Genomic DNA, 5,540 nt, shown 5'->3' on the forward strand with positions numbered 1-5,540 from the left:
CCGGCGTCATACAGATTCATTGTAGACTCGGAGGCAGTTGAGGTCAACGTTGCTAGCAACATCTTGTAACGTTGGTTGACGCAAGTGATACGTAAATAAGCATGGCAATGCCCACGGGATCGCCGCGAAAAGGGTTAGTAGAAGGTGCGAAAGTCGCGTCCAGCAGACTGCTGGGTGCAGCTCTGTGGGCTCTGAGTGAAGATGGATTGACTGCTGGGTGCGACTCTACTAGCTCTGAGTAGAGATGGATGCAAGACGTTCATCTGAGGGATAGCCAGCCATTTGGGCACAGGCACGAGCGCAAGAGAAAATCTGGGGGCTTTTGCTCCTTGAATATATGACTTTGCCCAGGCACTACGGAGGAGTTTTGTTAGTGTATGCGTTTGTCCCTAGGCGTGGCGGCATTGTGGGGTGGGGTCGAGTTTGTTTACACTCGAGAGCTGGCTGCTGGCGCGGTGACATAGGTGAAGCAGCGGGCACTGACGCCGCACTTGGCGACCGCTGTGTCGGACACACTGTCTCGCACCTGCGGCGTTCGTGCCGAGTCGGTCGTGCCGGAGCATAGCTTTCTCGTGCCTTACAGCAATGTACCTTGGAAATAACATCACAGATGTTTCCGTGGGATCAGCAGGGACTGTAGTAGAGGCTGGGCCACATATGTTGAATATAGTAGAAGTCAGAGCGCCTTAGCAACCGCATTTGAATGCAAGTGGCTGAAAGGCTGCCAGTGCCGCTCGATGCCCCTGCAACCGCTATGAGAATACGTCGCGCTACCCTACCCAGGTAGCACACAAAGTCTTTAAAACGTCGTATTAAGGGATTCAACGTCTCAAACAGATTTTTTGTCCAAGCTCGACGCATTAAAAACCTTGCAAGCAGGATAGCTTAAAAACGAGGGGTGAATAAGTTTCGAAAAAGTTTTCACAAGACTGGCCGTATCTGTTCAGTTCGCGGGTTGGGTTTTCGATGGTGCCGTTCTTGGCGGGAGAATTCTCCATTTATCAAGCAGCACTCATCGTGTCAAATGCTGCTGTATTCCGCCTGCATTAGCATGAGTTTGGTTGGGAAAAAGAAGCCTTTTGTGGTGTTGCCCTCACGTCGGAAGTGACACACGATTGCAAGGGAAGTTGACATTGCAGCAGGCCACGAAGAAATCGTGCGCTAGTGCAGTAACATTGAAGCCACTCTTTGTGACGCAGACAACGGCTCCACATCGACTTCGGAGGAGCGCTGCCTGTCAGTAGACTATGCGGGTGTTAGTGCTGATTCTAACAGCGCATCCTCTACTTCAATAGCATTCGCTTTTTCCTAAACTCCATCATCATTCAATTCTTTCTGACAATTTTTTCAGTGCCCTGCAGTAATTTTTTTGTCATGACCACCAATGCAAATGTGAAACGACCGATATGTCACTCTCATCATTTTGCAAATTCATTCATACCGCGCCCTATCGTCGAATGGAACCACTTGCCAGCGCACGTAGGCACTGAAGGATACGCAGCAAAATTCAAAGAGCTGCTGCACACTGAGCGCAGTGCCCGACCTAATTGATTTTACTTTTTACGCGTTTTGTTTTCAGTTTCTTACACATTGAAGTGTATTTTACCGATGACATGTTCATTTTTCCCCTGTTCCATTTTGTAAGCATTTTCATGCGGTGTATTTATAAGGATTTTGCTATATTACGCATGAATAAAGGGATCAAGTTAAAGAGAAGACGTCTGCTAAGGGTAAGCTTGAAAATACGCATGCCTCCTTCCCCCCTTCTGCCCAAGTTTCTGCCCGTCTGCAAGTTTTCGATGACACCGGAGGAATACATCGGTACATCCGTTCATATAGACGAGGCAACCTAAAGTTTGCCCGCGCGGCACCAGCGCCGAATGCTCCCCTAGCGGACCGATGGAAGTTTGGAGGGTCGTCGCTGCGCTAGCGCGCGCCTGTGTTCTGTACGGCGGGAGCGCTCGTGCGCGTGGTTTTTGCGACGCCGAGTGCGACCTCATCAGCCAGGAAAGGTGGCACGCAATACTGATGTGTTGTTGATTGCCACATCAGCCTCGAAAACACGAAAGGTCCTACGCCGCCCGTGAAGTTCTACAGATTTCCTGGGAAGTGGTACGAGAAGGACAGACGACAAGCATAGATAACTGCAGTGCGCCGAGTCAAGTAAGTCTCATACTTTCGCATTCGCGTGTAATATCTTGAAAGCGGAATAGTCATATGCCTGTTTTTAGTGCACGGCCGTTTGTTTAGCCGTGTCGCGTTGTTGAATTGTGGTGGCATCCGCCGTTTGTTAGCGGTAAATGCAGGCGTGTTGCGCCGCTAAGCTCTACGACGCGTGCTCGATTCCCAGCCACGGCGGCCGCATTTCGATAGGGGCAAAATGCAAGAACACCCTTGTTACCGTGTGCTTTGATTTTTGTGCACGTTAAAGAACCCCCAGAGCTTAAAATTATTCCTGAGACTCCCCATTACAGCGGGCTTCATATTGATTTCGTGGTTTTGGCACGGTTTTGGCACTCGGAACCTCCGAATTTATTTGATTGTACTGTGCCTTCCCTCGCGATTGGCATGGACGAGCTCAAGAGAATTATTTCCTTTTTCCAAATGCTGCAACTTAAATTACTAGTTGTGCAGGTAACGAAAGGGGCCGCGCGCTACTTGTGTGTGGTATCAGACCGTATTTAATGCAAGCCGCGGTCGTCGCGTGCGTCGGGAAGCGGCAGATCGGAAAGCAGCCGCTCGAGACGTGCGCGTTATGTTTGTTGTTTTCCCATGCCTTCTAAGTATCTAAGTGTGCAAGTATTGTAACTTGTAGTGGTAGCACTCTTGTAGAATAATATATGCACACAATCACAGGAACGTTACCTTTGCAAACATATTATTGGGAGTAATTTAATCCCCACAACAAATAGGCACACATACTGTTTCATTCATATGCGATGCAGATGGAAGCGGCGCCAAACAGACCAATGGCAATCACAACAGTCTTCTCAGCAGTCAGCACCACCGGGACATGTGCTTTCCTACTGCAGCGACGCAGCTCTTGAGCAGCGGCAAGACACGTGTGAAACAGACTCCAGAACAAGCCTTTGTGAAGTGACGGAACCGTCAAGAAGCAGCCCAATGGATCTGCAGTCATCGAGTAGTATGACAACAGAAGTTCCTGCTGCCAGTGTGACTTATGTTGTAATTGAAATAAATGTGGCTAAATTTCTGAACATAGTGCGTACCTCTAACTCGACGTCGTTTACGATCTTGTCGGACACCTGTGACACGCACTTGGCTTTCACTCTCACATCACCGTCCACAATTAGTTCAACGCCGTACACGTTCGGAAGCAGACGCTCCCCTATCGTGAGGTTGCCGCCACGAAAAAAAGCTGTCGGCGTCGGCAGCCTTCTTGAAACCGCACGGCAATCTTTGCATGGCTGTTGCGCAAGCAGGCGATCTGCCGCCGTCGAAAACGGAGCGCCGTGAGCACGAGCAGCGAAGAAAAGCGCGGACAACACAATGTAAACAAAGCGGAGACTGCGCCACGGCGCGACCGCCCGGCTTGACGCTTCCACATTGGGGGCGCTGTCAAGAGGCGCAGTAGCGCCGCCTGGCCATGGTTTTCTTGTCTATAGGAAGGGTGCTCTGTAGAAAGTGTTGCGGTGAATTCTACTGTGGGCACACTGTATACAAAAACAATGTGCAGAAACCACCGTCGATGAATGTCAGTGCAAGCGAATAGCCCGAATGAATGAGCGAACAAAAGAAAGAGAGAGAGATAGCAAAATATAGTTGGCAAGAGAGCGAAACAACAAACGAACGTCTTCCTTGCACATCAATAGTACGTATGACCGACCACTGACCTCTAAACATCCATAACAGCTGTTCGCTTTAATATTCATGAAACTCAACTGTATGGGCTCCGCATGCTTGAGCGGCGCATAGCTTGTGGGATCGCACCTGGTCAGACGCGAAGATCGTCTAACCACAATGATGCAGCATTGACGGCGTCCAAAATGAAAAGCCTGCGAAATGCACAATGGAACTCCCAGCTCACTGCTCTTGTTTGAGATGGAGTGGCATATCGAGCAAATGAACCAGTGCGCAAAAGAACAACGGAAGAGAGGGTGGCGTCTGGCTCTGCGCGACATGATTCACAGTCCATAAACAGAAACGCGCAAGACACGCTGACACGCTCACATCACAATGCTTCAACATCCCATCAACTACTGTTCCTGAATATGCGCCTGCAGGGATCAGAATTGCGCATAACTTTTTCGGCGCCGCTTGCATCGCTATTATAGCGCTATCACGTGGCGCAAAATTGACGTGAAATGTTCAACTGCGCCGCTGCGAAGCCAACTATACGCGCGTGACGCCAACTCGTCGATTCCATCAGTGACATCGACATTGCAATGAGCGGACCGTTGAGCGTGTGTTGCATTCATCGGCAACGGGTGACTGGTACGGTATTTAACGTGATTAAGTCTGTGGCGACGAGCGACCACGTAGACCGGTAAAGTCCGGCTCTCGCAGGAGAGGAAGCGCCAACACTCGATCGCTTAGCGTAGCATTCTTTTAATTCTCTTCGGAACGCTAGCCCGTGCCGGAGCGTGCCAGCCGCTTGAGCCTCGTGTAGACGCGAGCGTCTACGTCAACTCTCGTGCGTGAGACGCCGATGCTGCTGCCGCTACAGAGGGCTCCCCCCCTAGAGAGGAGGAAACTTCGACGAACGATGGAAAGTCCACGTGACGCGACGTGTCTTGGCGTTGGTCTTGGGTGTCACGTGCGCAGGCGGCGACGAAGGATGCAGCAGGGTCGCGTCGCATACTGGTGGAGCTGATGGCGCGGGTGCTTCGATGTAAGCGGGTTTGAGACGTTCCAGGGCAATTGTGTCTGATCGGCCGTTGACATTGACAACAAACGTCGTCGGACGACGCTCTAGAACACAATATGGCCCGGAGTAGTGTGGCTGCAAAGGCTTCCGCACGGCACAGTTACGCACGAAAATGTGGGTAGCAGAGCTGAGTGCGGGAGAAACGTACGGGGACCTTGCTTCTTGTGAACGTGTAGGCACGGGGCGCATCTAGCTGAAGAAAGCTTGCAGTTCGGCAACGTAGTCGGCAGGTGATGTCATAGGCGTTTGGGGGGTGGCGACAAAGAAATCGCACGGAAGGCGTAGGTGGGTGCCGTAGACTAGCTGAGCACAGGAGCAACCTAGGTCGCTCTTGAGTGCGGCTCTGATGCCAAGTAAGACGAGGGGCAAATGCACGACCCACCTCTCCGGCGATTCATGTGCCATAAGGGAGGCCTTGAGATGCCGGTGAAAACGTTCAACTAGTCCGTTGGACTGCGGGTGGTAAGCAGTTGTGCGAAAACGTGTCGTTCCGAGTAGTTTGAGTAGCTCGTTGAAGAGCGCTGAGTTAAACTGTCGACCGCGATCTGTGATTATTGTGGCTGGGCAGCCGAACCTTGCGATCCACGTAGACATGAAAGCTGCTGCAACAGTGGGCGCTGAGATGTCAGATATAGGTGTAGCTTCTGGCCAC

The 5,540-nt window shown here is 51.2% G+C and overlaps 1 long non-coding RNA gene across 1 annotated transcript; it reads left to right on the plus strand.

Annotated features, from left to right (window-relative positions):
- The first annotated feature begins 1,868 nt into the window (after positions 1–1,868).
- On the plus strand, positions 1,869–3,218 carry LOC139047131 (uncharacterized). The gene is made up of 2 exons (XR_011507057.1): positions 1,869–2,163; positions 2,946–3,218. It is a non-coding gene; the product is annotated as an uncharacterized lncRNA (long non-coding RNA).
- The last annotated feature ends 2,322 nt before the right edge of the window (positions 3,219–5,540 follow it).

Source organism: Dermacentor albipictus, chromosome 6 (genome assembly GCF_038994185.2).
Source record: "Dermacentor albipictus isolate Rhodes 1998 colony chromosome 6, USDA_Dalb.pri_finalv2, whole genome shotgun sequence".
Lineage (NCBI taxonomy): Eukaryota > Metazoa > Arthropoda > Arachnida > Ixodida > Ixodidae > Dermacentor > Dermacentor albipictus.